The following is an 18,834-nucleotide window of genomic DNA, read 5'->3' on the forward strand; positions in this document are numbered from 1 at the left end:
GTGGAGCCGGAGTGTGTGTTCAAGAAAATGGCGCCGGAAAGTGCGGACTGCGCAGGCGCCGATTCCGGCAGCAGGAATCGGCGCCTGCGCAGTCCGCGCTTTCCGGCGCCATTTTCTTGAACACACACTCCGGCTCCTCTGCCTGTGACTGGACTCTGTCACAGCAGGGGAGACGGAGCCGCACGCAGCGCTGGAACGGAGGACAGGTGAATATACTTACCCTCCCTCCTGGCGCGTCCACGGTCCCTGACTCTCCGGTGGAGATCGCGGTATGCGTTCAGTGCTTACGCATACCGCGATATCCTGGGAGCGTCACTCTGTGAGGCCCAGACTGCGCTTGTGCCTGCGCAGTCTATAAAGGCTTCGGACAGAGTGACGCTCCCAGCGTTATATTATAGATGTTTCCAGTGCTTGATGAAGCTGGGTTGTATTATAATGATCTAGTGTATTATATTGTGAGGTGGTCGTTAGCAGACCGTGCTCGTGCCCCCTATGGGCACTATGTGTGGACTTGTGTGTTTTAAATATTTTTAAAAAGTTTATGTGATTAATGGACATTTAATAAAATTTGTGATTTTTACTTGTTGATCCCTCCGATTCTGCATGTCTCTTTGCTCTCCTTTTTGCATTATTGTTGTATTTTTGACATGCTGCAGGTTGAACACATGAGTAATTATGTTTGATGGTGCCCTCCTGCCTTAGGTTTTTTGTTTTAAGAAACTCAGATCTAGAATAGTGGCAGACCAGAAATAAAAAGCTTTGGCGTCATGCTGGATGATTAATATGGGAGAATGCCCCAGAGCTCAAAATACCATCTTCATGGCCAACCTACTGACCCCTCAAGAGTGGCTTGGACCATCCTCCTTTCCAAACTCTTCACTCCACCAAGCTGCCTATCGTCAGTGCTAGTGGTGTACATGGAAATCATAGGACCCCATAGCAAAAGTTCTAGTTGGACCCCCCAGCACACAACTCAGTATGGGAGACCCCACAGTCCCCTGTAGTCCCCACTTAGTATAATAGCACCTACTCAGTATAATAACTCCCACCAGCCCCCCATTCAGTATAATGGCCCCTACCAGCACCCCACTCAGTATAATGGCTCCTACCAGCCCTCCCACTCAGTCAAATGACCGCCACCACTCAGTATATTGGCCCCCCAGCCCCCTCACTCAGTATAATTACCCCCACCCGCCCCCCACTGAGTATAATGGTCACTATCACTCAGAATAATGGCCCCCTACTCAGTATAATGAATCATAGAATGATAGAGTTGGAAGGGACCTCCTGGGTCATCTGGTCCAACCCCGTGCTCAATGCAGGATTCACTAAATCATCCCACACACATGTCTGTCCGGCTTCTGTTTGAAGACTTCCATTGAAGGAGAACTCACCACCTCTCATGGCCGCCTGTTCCACTCATTGATCACCCTCACTGTCAAAAAGATTTTTCTAATATCTAATCTGTGTCTCCTCCCATTCAGTTTCATCCTATTGCTTCTAGTCTTTCCTTGTGCAAATGAGAATAATGATGATCCCTCTACACTGTGACAGCCCTTCAGATATTTGTAGACAGCTATTAAGTCTCCTCTCAGTCTTTTTTTTTTGCAGCTAAATATTCCCAAATCCTGTTACCGTTCCTCGTAGAACATGGTTTGCAGACCAGTCACCATTCTGGTCGCTCTTCTCTGAACTTGCTCCAGTTTGTTGATGTCTTTTTTAGAATGTGGAGCCCAGAACTGGACGCAGTATTCCAGGTGAGGTCTGACCGAGGAGGAGTAGAGGGCAATAATGACTTCACGTGATCTAGACTGAATGCTTCTGTTAATACATCCCGGAATTGTATTTGCCCTTTTTGCTGCTGCATCACACTGTTGACTCATGTTCAGTCTGTGATCTATTAGTTTACCCAAGTCTTTTTCACACGCACTGTTGCTTAGTTCTATTCCTCCCATTCTGTATATGCTTTTTTCATTTTTATTGCCCAGATGTAGTACTTTGCATTTTCCTTGTTAAAAAACTGTCTGTTAGTTGCTGCCCGCTGCTCCAGTTTATTTATATCATTTTGAATCCCCTCTCTCTTCTCTAGTATTAGTTATCCCTCCTAGCTTTGTGTTATCAGCAAATTTAATCAGTGTACCCTTAATTCCTTCATCTAAATCATTGATAAAGATGAGAGCAGGCGCTGGGAAACCTCCAGCACTGCCTGTCAGATCGCTGATCTGAAACAGTGCATTGCAAAGTGTCAGATCAGCGATTTGAAAATATATAGTGATGTCCCACCCTGGGACAATGTTAAAAAGTTACAAAAAAAAAAAAAAAATACACTGTGTAAAAAAAATTTTTTTTAATTCCTAAATTAAGAAAAACATAAATATTGTTCCAATAAATACATTTCTTTATGTAAATAAAAATAACAATAAAAGTACACATATTTAGTATCGCCGTGTCCGTAACAACCCAACCTATAAAACTGTCCCACTAGTTAACCCCTTCATTGAACCCCGTAAAAAATAAATAAAACAACAAGGCAAATAACAATACTTTATCTTCATACCGCCGAACAAAAAGTGGAATAACACGCGATCAAAAAGACAGAAATAAATAAACATGGTACCGCTGAAAATGTCATCTTGTCCCACAAAGAACGAGCCACCATACAGCATCATCAGCAAAAAAATGAAAAAGTTGTAGCTCTCAGAATAAAGCCATGCAAAAATAATTATTTATAATATAAAAGTTTTTATCGTATAAAAGCACCAAAACATAAAAAAAATATAAATGAGGTATCGCTATAATTGTAATAACCCGAAGAATAAAACTACTTTATCAATTTTACCAAACGCGGAACGGTATAAGCGCCCCCCCCCAAAAGAAATTCATGAATTGCTGGTTTTTGTTCATTCCTCCTAACAAAAATCTGTATAAAAAGCGATCAAAAACTGTCATTGTCACGATATTGTATGAAATATCATACAAGTTTTGTTTCTCTGCTAGCACATATGGGGTGGGCGGTGACCCCCCTTTCCTTTAAGTCAGGGTTTAGCTTTCCTTTTCAATGGATGTAGAAGAGCTTGCCTTGTCAATGCATGTGGGGGAGTTTTATTGAAGAAAGGTATTTACGGCTAGGCTCAAATCTGCCTCCAGCAGAAAACTGGATTAGAAGCTTCCAGAATCCAGAGAGTCTGTCTGCTGGAGTCTATGTGAGTCTGACTTGAAGAGCTGTTCCTATCCAGAGTCCTAATGCACTGGAACAGATGGAAACTCCACTAGCCTGGTTGCCTGCAATGCTCTGAACACATGTAAGTGTTACTTCTCATTTAACCCCTGTTTATTTTATAAACTTGTACATATTTTCAATGGTCTCATATTGTAACATCTTTATATGACTTTTTATAAACACTGCCTGAAACTTTTGACGGAGTATAATATTTAATACTAGAGTCGTTCTTCATGCTCTAAAACTTACCCTAAGTAACATAGTTAGTAAGGCCGAAAAAAGACATTTGTCCATCCAGTTCAGCCTATATTCCATCATAATAAATCCCCAGATCTACGTCCTTCTACAGAACCTAATAATTGTATGATACAATATTGTTCTGCTCCAGGAAGACATCCAGGCCTCTCTTGAACCCCTCGACTGAGTTCGCCATCACCACCTCCTCAGGCAAGCAATTCCAGATTCTCACCGCCCTAACAGTAAAGAATCCTCTTCTTTGTTGGTGGAAAAACCTTCTCTCCTCCAGACGCAAAGAATGCCCCCTTGTGCCCGTCACCTTCCTTGGTATAAACAGATCCTCAGCGAGATATTTGTATTGTCCCCTTATATACTTATACATGGTTATTAGATCGCCCCTCAGTCATCTTTTTTCTAGACTAAATAATCCTAATTTCGCTAATCTATCTGGGTATTGTAGTTCTCCCATCCCCTTTTATTAATTTTGTTGCCCTCCTTTGTACTCTCTCTAGTTCCATTATATCCTTCCTGAGCACCGGTGCCCAAAACTGGACACAGTACTCCATGTCCGGTCTAACTAGGGATTTGTACAGAGGCAGTATAATGCTCTCATCATGTGTATCCAGACATCTGAAGGGAATTACGCTACTGTTTTGGGTTAGCTTCGGACCCGTTTAATCGAAGCTGGTGGCAGCATACATTTGTGCTGGGTAGTTGGGTGTCGACTGCGGCGTTGATAATTATTGTTCCTGCCTGAGTGGGAGTAGTTATCGTGTCGTTGCAGCGTGCCCAATAGCCAGTACATAGCAGGCAGCCTTTCTGGCGACTAATTATCCCAGGTGCAGTACCTAATCTGACCTGAGAGTAAGGGGGGCGCCAGAGAGCTGCAAGTTTCAAGTGGGACTGTAAGTGGGATATACATAAATCCCTGCAGTTCGTGGTATATTGCAGAGCAGTGGGATACCTAGAATAAGCCCCTGCTGTAAACTAAGAGGTCAATAGCCTTGTGTTTTTTTCATCACGTTGTGGAGTGGAGGGATAACTAAGATAAGCCCCCCTGCACATGTGATAGCCGTCTGTTGGCCTAAAGTCAGCCCGATCTGTGACGTGGGGGTGACGGTCACGGTGTGAATTGTGACAGTCATGTGCCCCAAAATGGTACCAATAAAAACATCAACTTGTTCCGCAAAAAACAAGACCTCACATGACTCTGTGGACCAAAATACGGAAAAATTATAGCTCTCAAAATGTGGTGATGCAAAAACTATTTTTTGTAATAAAAAGTGTATTTTAGGCCGGGGTCACACTCCGAGTAGGGAAATACGGTCTGTTTTTACAGGCGTAATACGCAGAAATGATCCCAAAACAGTGATCCGTATGTCATCCGTAGGCAGGGTGTGGCGGCGTATTTAGCGCATGTAAACCTCCGTATGTAATCCGTACAGCAAGATTTTCTTGCAGGCTTGCAAAATGGACAAAGAATGGATCCATGGGCTCAAATATTCTTGAAAACATATATACAGTTATATATATATATATATATATATATATATATCAGTGAGACACATATATATATATGTTTATATTTCATACAGCGCTGGATAGCTTAAAAGCCTGTAATTCAATTGCCGACTTTTCCTATCTCCTTATCAAACCTGACAGAATATGAGACATGGTTTACATACAGTAAACCATCTCATATCTCTTATTTTTAACATATCCCTCACTACTAATGTTAGTAGTGTGTGTATGCAAAATTTGGCTCTAGCCATTAAAATAAAGGGTTAAATCACGGGGAAAAACTGGCTTGGGCTCCCGCACAGTTTTCTCCGCCAGAGTGGGAAAGCCAGCGACTGAGGGCAGATATTAATAGCCTAGAGAGGGACCATGGTTATTGCCTTCCACCTCCCCCCTCCCCCCCCCCCCGGCTAAAATCATCTGCCCCCAGCCACCCCAGAAGAGGCACATCTGGAACTTAGCGTCTCTCTTCCAACTCCCGAGTGGCGGTGGGATATGGGGTAATAAAGGGTTAATGTCACCTTGCTAATGTAATGGTTAATAATGGAGAGATGTCAATAACACACCTATCCATTATTAATCCAATAGCAGTAAAGGGTTAATAATACACACACGAAGAATAAAGTATTTTAATGAAATAAACACACATGGGGTTGTAAAATCTTTATTGTACACTTAATCCACCTGAAGACCCTCGTTCTGTAAAAGAAAAAAACAACAATATCCCATACCTCTCCGGCGTTAGTCACGCTGTAAATCCATCTGAAGGGGTTAAATAATTTTACAACCAGGAGCCTGCTAATGCAGCTGTTGCTCCTGCTTGTAAAAACTGGGGAATGAATGGAATGCAGGGGAACGTAGCTACCTAGACTTGCGGTGCTGCGCCCCCTGCTGGCATAATATATGAACTATAGCATGAGAATTTTTCTGAATGTTTTCTCATGCCTGCGTACAGAGTGCACCAGTCTCTGCCCTGCGTACAGTGTGCACCAGTCTGCCCTGCGGTCAGTGTGCACCAGTCTCTATCCTGTGCTCAGCGTGCACCAGTCTCTGCCCTGCGCTCAGCGTGCACCAGTCTCTGCCCTGCGCTCAGCGTGCACTAGTCTCTGCCCTGCGCTCAGCGTGCACCAGTCTCTGCCCTGCACTCAGCGTGCACCAGTCTCTGCCCTGCGTACAGCGTGCACCAGTCTGCCCTGCGTACAGTGTGCACCAGTCTGCCCTGCGTACAGTGTGCACAAGTCTCTGCCCTGCGTACAGTGTTGTTATGACCTGGTGGTCAGGACAATAATGGACCTGGTGGTTAAGAGCACACGGAATGACCTGATAGTTACTGATAATAAGGAAGAGCTCTGGGACGTGGAACTCTGCTGACCGCAATTCCTAAACCTATCAAACACACTAGAAATAGCCGTGGATTGCGCCTAACGCTCCCTATGCAACTCGGAACAGCCTAAGAAACTAGCTAGCCCTGAAGATAGAAAAATAAAGCCTACCTTGCCTCAGAGAAATTCCCCAAAGGAAAAGGCAGCCCCCCACATATAATGACTGTGAGTAAAGATGAAAATACAAACACAGAGATGAAATAGATTTAGCAGAGTGAGGCCTGACTTACTGAACAGACCGAGGATAGGAAAGGTTACTTTGCGGTCAGCACAAAAACCTACAAAAAGACCACGCAGAGGGCGCAAAAAGACCCTCCGCACCGACTCACGGTGCGGAGGCGCTCCCTCTGTGTCCCAGAGCTTCCAGCAAGCAAGACAACAAATTAAATAGCAAGCTGGACAGAAAAATGGAAAACCAAAGAAATACAAGCTGGAACTTAGCTTCTGATGGGAAGACAGGTCACAAGAACGATCCAGGAGTGAACTAGACCAATACTGGAACATTGACAGGTGGCATAGACCAAAGATCTAAGTGGAGTTAAATAGAGCAGCAGCTAACGAATTAACCTAGTCACCTGTGAAACTCAGAAACACCCACCAGAGGAAGTCCATGGACAGAACCAGCCGAAGTACCATTCATGACCACAGGAGGGAGCCCGACAACAGAATTCACAACAGTACCCCCCCCCCTTGAGGAGGGGTCACCGAACCCTCACCAGAGCCCCCAGGCCGACCAGGATGAGCCAAATGAAAGGCACGAACCAGATCGGCAGCATGAACATCAGAGGCAAAAACCCAGGAATTATCTTCCTGACCATAACCCTTCCACTTGACCAGGTACTGGAGTTTCCGTCTCGAAACACGAGAATCCAAAATCTTCTCCACCACATACTCCAACTCCCCATCAACTAACACCGGGGCAGGAGGATCAATGGATGGAACCACAGGCACCACGTATCTCCGCAATAACGACCTATGGAACACATTATGGATGGCAAAAGAAGCAGGAAGGGCCAAACGAAATGACACAGGATTGATAACCTCAGAAATCTTATACGGACCAATGAAACGAGGCTTAAACTTAGGAGAGGAAACCTTCATAGGAACATAACGAGACGACAACCAAACCAAATCCCCAACACGAAGTCGGGGACCCACACAGCGCCGGCGGTTAGCGAAACGTTAAGCCTTCTCCTGGGACAATGTCAAATTGTCCACCACATGAGTCCAAATCTGCTGCAACCTATCCACCACAGTATCTACACCAGGACAGTCTGAAGACTCAACCTGCCCTGAAGAGAAACGAGGATGGAAACCAGAATTGCAGAAAAACGGCGAAACCAAAGTAGCCGAGCTGGCCCGATTATTAAGGGCGAACTCGGCCAATGGCAAAAAGGACACCCAATCATCCTGATCAGCAGAAACAAAGCATCTCAGATATGTTTCCAAAGTTTGATTAGTTCGTTCGGTTTGGCCATTTGTCTGAGGATGGAAAGCCGAGGAAAAAGACAAATCAATGCCCATCCTAGCACAAAAGGATCGCCAAAACCTTGAAACAAACTGGGAACCTCTGTCAGAAACGATGTTCTCCGGGATACGATGTAAACGAACCACATGCTGGAAAAATAATGGCACCAAATCAGAGGAGGAAGGCAATTTAGACAAAGGTACCAAATGGACCATCTTAGAAAAGTGATCACAAACCACCCAAATGACCGACATCTTTTGAGAGACGGGGAGATCCGAAATAAAATCCATAGAAATATGCGTCCAGGGCCTCTTCGGGACCGGCAAGGGCAAAAGCAACCCACTGGCACGAGAACAGCAGGGCTTAGCCCGAGCACAAGACTGCACAAAAGAACGCACATCCCGCGACAAAGACGGCCACCAGAAGGATCTAGCCACCAAATCTCTGGTACCAAAGATTCCAGGATGCCCAGCCAACACTGAACAATGAATCTCAGAGATAACTCTACTAGTCCATCTATCAGGGACAAACCGTTTCTCCGCTGGGCAACGGTCAGGTCTATTAGCCTGAAATTTTTGCAGCACCTGCCGCAAATCAGGGGAGATGACAGACAAAATTACCCCCTCTTTGAGAATACCCACCAGCTCAGGAACACCCGGAGAGTCAGGCACAAAACTCCTTGACAGGGCATCAGCCTTCACATTCTTAGAGCCCGGAAGGTACGAAACCACAAAATCAAAACGGGAGAAAAATAACGACCATCGAGCCTGTCTCGGATTCAACCGTTTGGCAGACTAAAGATAAGTCAAATTCTTGTGATCTGTCAAGACCACCACGCGATGCTTGGCTCCTTCCAGCCAATGACGCCACTCCTCGAATGCCCACTTCATGGCCAACAATTCACGATTACCAACATCATAGTTACGCTCAGCAGGCGAAAACTTTCTAGAAAAGAAAGCACATGGCTTCATCACCGAGCCATCAGAACTTCTTTGCGACAAAACAGCCCCTGCCCCAATCTCAGAGGCATCAACCTCAACCTGAAACGGGAGCGAAACATCTGGCTGGCACAACACAGGGGCAGAAGAAAAACGACGCTTCAACTCCTGAAAAGCCTCTACAGCTGCAGAAGACCAATTGACCACATCAGCACCCTTCTTGGTCAAATCAGTCAACGGTTTAGCAACACTAGAAAAATTAGCGATGAAGCGCCGATAAAAATTAGCAAAGCCCAGGAATTTTGCAGGCTCTTCACAGATGTCGGCTGAGTCCAATCGTAAATGGCCTGGACTTTAACAGGGTCCATCTCGATAGTAGAAGGGGAAAAAATGAACCCCAAAAATGAAACCTTCTGAACTCCAAAGAGACACTTTGACCCCTTCACAAACAAGGAATTCGCACGAAGGACCTGGAACACCATTCTGACCTGCTTCACATGAGACTCCCAATCATCCGAAAAGACCAAAATATCATCCAAATACACAATCAGGAATTTATCCAGCTACTCTCGGAAGATGTCATGCATAAAGGACTGAAATACTGATAGAGCATTGGAAAGCCCGAATGGCATAGCCAGGTACTCAAAATGGCCCTCGGGCGTGTTAAATGCAGTTTTGCATTCATCGCCTTGTTTAATACGCACAAGATTATACGCCCCTCGAAGATCTATCTTGGTGAACCAACTAGCCCCCTTAATCCGAGCAAACAAATCAGACAGCAGCGGCAAAGGATACTGAAATTTGACTGTAATTTTATTAAGAAGGCGGTAATCAATACAAGGTCTCAAAGAACCATCCTTCTTGGCCACAAAAAAGAACCCTGCTCCTAACGGTGATGACGACAGGCGAATATGACCCTTCTCCAAGGATTCCTTTATATAACTCCGCATAGCGGCGTGCTCAGGCACAGATAAATTGAACAATCGGCCCTTAGGAAACTTACTACCAGGAATCAAATTAATTGCACAATCGCAATCCCTATGAGGAGGTAGGGCACTGGCTTTGGGCTCATCAAATACATCCCGATAATCCGACAAAAACTCTGGAACTTCAGAAGGAGTGGAAGACGAAATAGACAAAAATGGAACATCACCATGTACCCCCTGGCAACCCCAGCTGGACACAGACATAGATTTCCAGTCCAATACTGGATTATGGACCTGTAGCCATGGCAACCCCAAAACGACCACATCATGCAGATTATGCAACACCAGAAAGCGGATATCCTCCTGATGTGCAGGAGCCATGCACATGGTCAATTGGGTCCAATACTGTGGCTTATTCTTGGCCAAAGGCGTAGCATCAATTCCTCTCAATGGAATAGGATACTGCAAGGGCTCCAAGAAAAAACCACAGCGCCTAGCATACTCCAAGTCCATCAAATTCAGGGCAGCGCCTGAATCCACAAATGCCATAACAGAATAGGATGACAAAGAGCAAATCAGAGTAACAGACAACAGAAATTTAGACTGTACCGTACCAATGGTGGCAGACCTAGCGAACCGCTTAGTGCGCTTAGGACAATCGGAGATAGCATGAGTGGAATCACCACAGTAAAAACATAGCCCATTCCGACGTCTGTGTTCTTGCCGTTCAGCTCTGGTCAAAGTCCTATCACATTGCATAGGCTCAGGCCCATGCTCAGGTAGTACCGCCAAATGGTGCACAGCTTTACGCTCACGCAAGCGTCGATTGATCTGAATGGCCAAGGACATAGACTCATTCAGACCAGCAGGCATGGGAAACCCCACCATGACATCCTTAAGGGCTTCATAGAGAACCTTTCTGAAGATTGCTGCCAGGGCACATTCATTCCACTGAGTGAGCACAGACCACTTTCTAAACTTCTGACAATATATCTCCGCTTCATCCTGACCCTGACACAGAGCCAGCAAGATTTTCTCTGCCTGATCCACTGAATTAGGTTCGTCATAAAGCAATCCAAGCGCCAGGAAAAACACATCAACATCACGCAATGCCGGATCTCCTGGCGCAAGGGAAAATGCCCAGTCTTGAGGGTCCCCACGTAACAAAGAAATAATGATCTTTACTTGTTGAACAGGGTCACCTGAGGAGCGAGGTTTCAAGGCAAGAAACAATTTACAATTATTTTTGAAATTCAAGAACTTAGATGTATCACCAAAAAACAAATCAGGAATTGGAATCCTAGGCTCTGACATCGGATTCTGAACCACAAAATCTTGAATGTTTTGTATCCTTGTAGTGAGATTATCCATCCAAGAGGACAGACCTTGAATGTCCATGTTTACACCTGTGTCCTGAACCACCCAGAGGTAAAGGGGAAAAGAGAGACAAAACACACTGCAAAGAAAAAAAAATGGTATCAGAACTTCTCTTATCCCTCTATTGAGATGCATTAGTACTTTGGGCCACCTGTACTGTTATGACCTGGTGGTCAGGACAATAATGGACATGGTGGTTAAGAGCACACGGAATGACCTGATAGTTACTGATAATAAGGACGAGCTCTGGGATGTGGGAACTCTGCTGACCGCAATCCCTAAACCAATCAAACACACTAGAAATAGCCGTGGATTGCGCCTAACGCTCCCTATGCAACTCGGCACAGCCTAAGGAACTAGCTAGCCCTGAAGATAGAAAAATAAAGCCTACCTTGCCTCAGAGAAATTCCCCAAAGGAAAAGGCAGCCCCCCACATATAATGACTGTGAGTAAAGATGAAAATACAAACACAGAGATGAAATAGATTTAGCAAAGTGAGGCCCGACTTACTGAACAGACCGAGGATAGGAAAGGTAGCTTTGCGGTCAGCACAAAAAACTACAAAAAGACCACGCAGAGGGTGCAAAAAGACCCTCCGCACCGACTCACGGTGCGGAGACGCTCCCTCTGCGTCCCAGAGCTTCCAGCAAGCAAGACAACAAATTAAATAGCAAGCTGGACAGAAAAATAGAAAACCAAAGAAATACAAGCTGGAACTTAGCTTCTGATGGGAAGACAGGTCACAAGAACGATCCAGGAGTGAACTAGACCAATACTGGAACATTGACAGGTGGCATGGAGCAATGATCTAAGTGGAGTTAAATAGAGCAGCAGCTAACGAATTAACCTAGTCACCTGTGAAACTCAGAAACACCCACCAGAGGAAGTCCATGGACAGAACCAGCCGAAGTACCATTCATGACCACAGGAGGGAGCCCGACAACAGAATTCACAACACAGTGTGCACCAGTCTCTACCCTGCGCTCAGCGTGCACCAGTCTCTACCCTGCGCTCAGTGTGCACAAGTCTCTACCCTGCGCTCAGTGTGCACCATTCTCTACCCTTTGCTCAGCGTGCACCAGTCTCTACCCTGCGCTCAGTGTGCACCAGTCTCTACCCTTTGCTCAGCGTGCACCAGTCTCTACCCTGCGCTCAGCGTGCACCAGTCTCTACCCTTTGCTCAGCGTGCACCAGTCTCTACCCTGCTCAGCGTGCACCAGTCTCTACCCTGCGCTCAGTGTGCACCAGTCTCTACCCTTTGCTCAGCGTGCACCAGTCTCTACCCTTTGCTCAGCGTGCACCAGTCTCTACCCTTTGCTCAGCGTGCACCAGTCTCTACCCTTTGCTCAGCGTGCACCAGTCTCTACCCTTTGCTCAGCGTGCACCAGTCTCTACCCTTTGCTCAGCGTGCACCAGTCTCTACCCTTTGCTCAGCGTGCACCAGTCTCTACCCTTTGCTCAGCGTGCACCAGTCTCTACCCTTTGCTCAGCGTGCACCAGTCTCTACCCTTTGCTCAGCGTGCACCAGTCTCTACCCTGCGCTCAGCGTGCACCAGTCTCTACCCTGCGCTCAGCGTGCACCAGTCTCTACCCTTTGCTCAGCGTGCACCAGTCTCTACCCTTTGCTCAGTGTGCACCAGTCTCTACCCTTTGCTCAGCGTGCACCAGTCTCTACCCTGCTCAGCGTGCACCAGTCTCTACCCTGCGCTCAGTGTGCACCAGTCTCTACCCTTTGCTCAGCGTGCACCAGTCTCTACCCTTTGCTCAGCGTGCACCAGTCTCTACCCTTTGCTCAGCGTGCACCAGTCTCTACCCTTTGCTCAGCGTGCACAAGTCTCTACCCTTTGCTCAGCGTGCACCAGTCTCTACCCTTTGCTCAGCGTGCACAAGTCTCTACCCTGCGCTCAGCGTGCACCAGTCTCTACCCTTTGCTCAGCGTGCACCAGTCTCTACCCTTTGCTCAGCGTGCACCAGTCTCTACCCTTTGCTCAGCGTGCACCAGTCTCTACCCTTTGCTCAGCGTGCACCAGTCTCTACCCTTTGCTCAGCGTGCACCAGTCTCTACCCTTTGCTCAGCGTGCACCAGTCTCTACCCTTTGCTCAGCGTGCACCAGTCTCTACCCTTTGCTCAGCGTGCACCAGTCTCTACCCTTTGCTAAGCGTGCACCAGTCTCTACCCTTTGCTAAGCGTGCACCAGTCTCTACCCTGCTCAGTGTGCACAAGTCTCTACCCTTTGCTCAGCGTGCACCAGTCTCTACCCTTTGCTCAGCGTGCACAAGTCTCTACCCTGCGCTCAGCGTGCACCAGTCTCTACCATTTGCTCAGCGTGCACCAGTCTCTACCCTTTGCTCAGCGTGCACAAGTCTCTACCCTTTGCTCAGCGTGCACCAGTCTCTACCCTTTGCTCAGCGTGCACCAGTCTCTACCCTTTGCTCAGCGTGCACCAGTCTCTACCCTTTGCTCAGCGTGCACCAGTCTCTACCCTTTGCTCAGCGTGCACCAGTCTCTACCCTTTGCTCAGCGTGCACCAGTCTCTACCCTTTGCTCAGCGTGCACCAGTCTCTACCCTTTGCTAAGCGTGCACCAGTCTCTACCCTTTGCTCAGCGTGCACCAGTCTCTACCCTTTGCTCAGTGTGCACCAGTCTCTACCCTTTGCTCAGTGTGCACCAGTCTCTACCCTTTGCTCAGCGTGCACCAGTCTCTACCCTTTGCTCAGCGTGCACCAGTCTCTACCCTTTGCTCAGCGTGCACCAGTCTCTACCCTGGGCTCAGTGTGCACCAGTCTCTACCCTTTGCTAAGCGTGCACCAGTCTCTACCCTTTGCTCAGTGTGCACCAGTCTCTACCCTTTGCTAAGCGTGCACCAGTCTCTACCCTTTGCTCAGCATGCACCAGTCTCTACCCTTTGCTCAGCGTGCACCAGTCTCTACCCTGGGCTCAGTGTGCACCATTCTCTACCCTTTGCTCAGCGTGCACCAGTCTCTACCCTTTGCTAAGCGTGCACCAGTCTCTACCCTTTGCTCAGCGTGCACCAGTCTCTACCCTTTGCTCAGCGTGCACCAGTCTCTACCCTGGGCTCAGTGTGCACCAGTCTCTACCCTGCTCAGCGTGCACCAGTCTCTACCCTGCGCTCAGTGTGCACCAGTCTCTACCCTTTGCTCAGCGTGCACCAGTCTCTACCCTTTGCTCAGCGTGCACCAGTCTCTACCCTTTGCTCAGCGTGCACCAGTCTCTACCCTTTGCTCAGCGTGCACAAGTCTCTACCCTTTGCTCAGCGTGCACCAGTCTCTACCCTTTGCTCAGCGTGCACAAGTCTCTACCCTGCGCTCAGCGTGCACCAGTCTCTACCCTTTGCTCAGCGTGCACCAGTCTCTACCCTTTGCTCAGCGTGCACCAGTCTCTACCCTTTGCTCAGCGTGCACCAGTCTCTACCCTTTGCTCAGCGTGCACCAGTCTCTACCCTTTGCTCAGCGTGCACCAGTCTCTACCCTTTGCTCAGCGTGCACCAGTCTCTACCCTTTGCTCAGCGTGCACCAGTCTCTACCCTTTGCTCAGCGTGCACCAGTCTCTACCCTTTGCTAAGCGTGCACCAGTCTCTACCCTTTGCTAAGCGTGCACCAGTCTCTACCCTGCTCAGTGTGCACAAGTCTCTACCCTTTGCTCAGCGTGCACCAGTCTCTACCCTTTGCTCAGCGTGCACAAGTCTCTACCCTGCGCTCAGCGTGCACCAGTCTCTACCCTTTGCTCAGCGTGCACCAGTCTCTACCCTTTGCTCAGCGTGCACAAGTCTCTACCCTTTGCTCAGCGTGCACCAGTCTCTACCCTTTGCTCAGCGTGCACCAGTCTCTACCCTTTGCTCAGCGTGCACCAGTCTCTACCCTTTGCTCAGCGTGCACCAGTCTCTACCCTTTGCTCAGCTTGCACCAGTCTCTACCCTTTGCTCAGCGTGCACCAGTCTCTACCCTTTGCTAAGCGTGCACCAGTCTCTACCCTTTGCTCAGCGTGCACCAGTCTCTACCCTTTGCTCAGTGTGCACCAGTCTCTACCCTTTGCTCAGTGTGCACCAGTCTCTACCCTTTGCTCAGCGTGCACCAGTCTCTACCCTTTGCTCAGCGTGCACCAGTCTCTACCCTTTGCTCAGCGTGCACCAGTCTCTACCCTGGGCTCAGTGTGCACCAGTCTCTACCCTTTGCTAAGCGTGCACCAGTGTCTACCCTTTGCTCAGTGTGCACCAGTCTCTACCCTTTGCTAAGCGTGCACCAGTCTCTACCCTTTGCTCAGCGTGCACCAGTCTCTACCCTTTGCTCAGCGTGCACCAGTCTCTACCCTGGGCTCAGTGTGCACCATTCTCTACCCTTTGCTCAGCGTGCACCAGTCTCTACCCTTTGCTAAGCGTGCACCAGTCTCTACCCTTTGCTCAGCGTGCACCAGTCTCTACCCTTTGCTCAGTGTGCACCAGTCTCTACCCTTTGCTCAGTGTGCACCAGTCTCTACCCTTTGCTAAGCGTGCACCAGTCTCTACCCTTTGCTCAGCGTGCACCAGTCTCTACCCTTTGCTCAGCGTGCACCAGTCTCTACCCTTTGCTAAGCGTGCACCAGTCTCTACCCTTTGCTCAGCGTGCACCAGTCTCTACCCTGCGCTCAGCGTGCACCAGTCTCTACCCTGGGCTCAGTGTGCACCAGTCTCTAACCTGGGCTCAGCGTGCACCAGTCTCTACCCTTTGCTCAGCGTGCACCAGTCTCTACCCTTTGCTCAGCGTGCACCAGTCTCTACCCTTTGCTCAGCGTGCACCAGTCTCTACCCTTTGCTCAGTGTGCACCAGTCTCTACCCTGGGCTCAGTGTGCACCATTCTCTACCCTGCTCAGCGTGCACCAGTCTCTACCCTTTGCTCAGCGTGCACCAGTCTCTACCCTTTGCTCAGCGTGCACCAGTCTCTACCCTTTGCTCAGCGTGCACCAGTCTCTACCCTTTGCTCAGCGTGCACCAGTCTCTACCCTTTGCTCAGCGTGCACCAGTCTCTACCCTGGGCTCAGTGTGCACCAGTCTCTACCCTTTGCTCAGCGTGCACCAGTCTCTACCCTTTGCTCAGCGTGCACCAGTCTCTACCCTTTGCTCAGTGTGCACCAGTCTCTACCCTTTGCTCAGCGTGCACCAGTCTCTACCCTGGGCTCAGTGTGCACCATTCTCTACCCTTTGCTCAGCGTGCACCAGTCTCTACCCTTTGCTAAGCGTGCACCAGTCTCTACCCTTTGCTCAGCGTGCACCAGTCTCTACCCTTTGCTCAGTGTGCACCAGTCTCTACCCTTTGCTCAGTGTGCACCAGTCTCTACCCTTTGCTAAGCGTGCACCAGTCTCTACCCTTTGCTCAGCGTGCACCAGTCTCTACCCTTTGCTCAGCGTGCACCAGTCTCTACCCTTTGCTAAGCGTGCACCAGTCTCTACCCTTTGCTCAGCGTGCACCAGTCTCTACCCTGCGCTCAGCGTGCACCAGTCTCTACCCTGGGCTCAGTGTGCACCAGTCTCTAACCTGGGCTCAGCGTGCACCAGTCTCTACCCTTTGCTCAGCGTGCACCAGTCTCTACCCTTTGCTCAGCGTGCACCAGTCTCTACCCTTTGCTCAGCGTGCACCAGTCTCTACCCTTTGCTCAGTGTGCACCAGTCTCTACCCTGGGCTCAGTGTGCACCATTCTCTACCCTGCTCAGCGTGCACCAGTCTCTACCCTTTGCTCAGCGTGCACCAGTCTCTACCCTTTGCTCAGCGTGCACCAGTCTCTACCCTTTGCTCAGCGTGCACCAGTCTCTACCCTTTGCTCAGCGTGCACCAGTCTCTACCCTTTGCTCAGCGTGCACCAGTCTCTACCCTGGGCTCAGTGTGCACCAGTCTCTACCCTTTGCTCAGCGTGCACCAGTCTCTACCCTTTGCTCAGCGTGCACCAGTCTCTACCCTTTGCTCAGTGTGCACCAGTCTCTACCCTTTGCTCAGCGTGCACCAGTCTCTACCCTTTGCTCAGCGTGCACCAGTCTCTACCCTTTGCTCAGCGTGCACCAGTCTCTACCCTGGGCTCAGTGTGCACCAGTCTCTACCCTTTGCTAAGCGTGCACCAGTCTCTACCCTTTGCTCAGTGTGCACCAGTCTCTACCCTTTGCTAAGCGTGCACCAGTCTCTACCCTTTGCTCAGCGTGCACCAGTCTCTACCCTTTGCTCAGCGTGCACCAGTCTCTACCCTGGGCTCAGTGTGCACCATTCTCTACCCTTTGCTCAGCGTGCACCAGTCTCTACCCTTTGCTAAGCGTGCACCAGTCTCTACCCTTTGCTCAGCGTGCACCAGTCTCTACCCTTTGCTAAGCGTGCACCAGTCTCTACCCTTTGCTCAGTGTGCACCAGTCTCTACCCTTTGCTAAGCGTGCACCAGTCTCTACCCTTTGCTCAGCGTGCACCAGTCTCTACCCTTTGCTCAGCGTGCACCAGTCTCTACCCTTTGCTAAGCGTGCACCAGTCTCTACCCTTTGCTCAGCGTGCACCAGTCTCTACCCTTTGCTCAGCGTGCACCAGTCTCTACCCTTTGCTCAGCGTGCACCAGTCTCTACCCTTTGCTCAGCGTGCACCAGTCTCTACCCTGGGCTCAGTGTGCACCATTCTCTACCCTTTGCTCAGCGTGCACCAGTCTCTACCCTTTGCTAAGCGTGCACCAGTCTCTACCCTTTGCTCAGCGTGCACCAGTCTCTACCCTTTGCTCAGTGTGCACCAGTCTCTACCCTTTGCTCAGTGTGCACCAGTCTCTACCCTTTGCTAAGCGTGCACCAGTCTCTACCCTTTGCTCAGCGTGCACCAGTCTCTACCCTTTGCTCAGCGTGCACCAGTCTCTACCCTTTGCTAAGCGTGCACCAGTCTCTACCCTTTGCTCAGCGTGCACCAGTCTCTACCCTGCGCTCAGCGTGCACCAGTCTCTACCCTGGGCTCAGTGTGCACCAGTCTCTAACCTGGGCTCAGCGTGCACCAGTCTCTACCCTTTGCTCAGCGTGCACCAGTCTCTACCCTTTGCTCAGCGTGCACCAGTCTCTACCCTTTGCTCAGCGTGCACCAGTCTCTACCCTTTGCTCAGTGTGCACCAGTCTCTACCCTGGGCTCAGTGTGCACCATTCTCTACCCTGCTCAGCGTGCACCAGTCTCTACCCTTTGCTCAGCGTGCACCAGTCTCTACCCTTTGCTCAGCGTGCACCAGTCTCTACCCTTTGCTCAGCGTGCACCAGTCTCTACCCTTTGCTCAGCGTGCACCAGTCTCTACCCTTTGCTCAGCGTGCACCAGTCTCTACCCTGGGCTCAGTGTGCACCAGTCTCTACCCTTTGCTCAGCGTGCACCAGTCTCTACCCTTTGCTCAGCGTGCACCAGTCTCTACCCTTTGCTCAGTGTGCACCAGTCTCTACCCTTTGCTCAGCGTGCACCAGTCTCTACCCTTTGCTCAGCGTGCACCAGTCTCTACCCTTTGCTCAGCGTGCACCAGTCTCTACCCTGGGCTCAGTGTGCACCAGTCTCTACCCTTTGCTAAGCGTGCACCAGTCTCTACCCTTTGCTCAGTGTGCACCAGTCTCTACCCTTTGCTAAGCGTGCACCAGTCTCTACCCTTTGCTCAGCGTGCACCAGTCTCTACCCTTTGCTCAGCGTGCACCAGTCTCTACCCTGGGCTCAGTGTGCACCATTCTCTACCCTTTGCTCAGCGTGCACCAGTCTCTACCCTTTGCTAAGCGTGCACCAGTCTCTACCCT

Source organism: Ranitomeya imitator, chromosome 8 (genome assembly GCF_032444005.1).
Source record: "Ranitomeya imitator isolate aRanImi1 chromosome 8, aRanImi1.pri, whole genome shotgun sequence".
Lineage (NCBI taxonomy): Eukaryota > Metazoa > Chordata > Amphibia > Anura > Dendrobatidae > Ranitomeya > Ranitomeya imitator.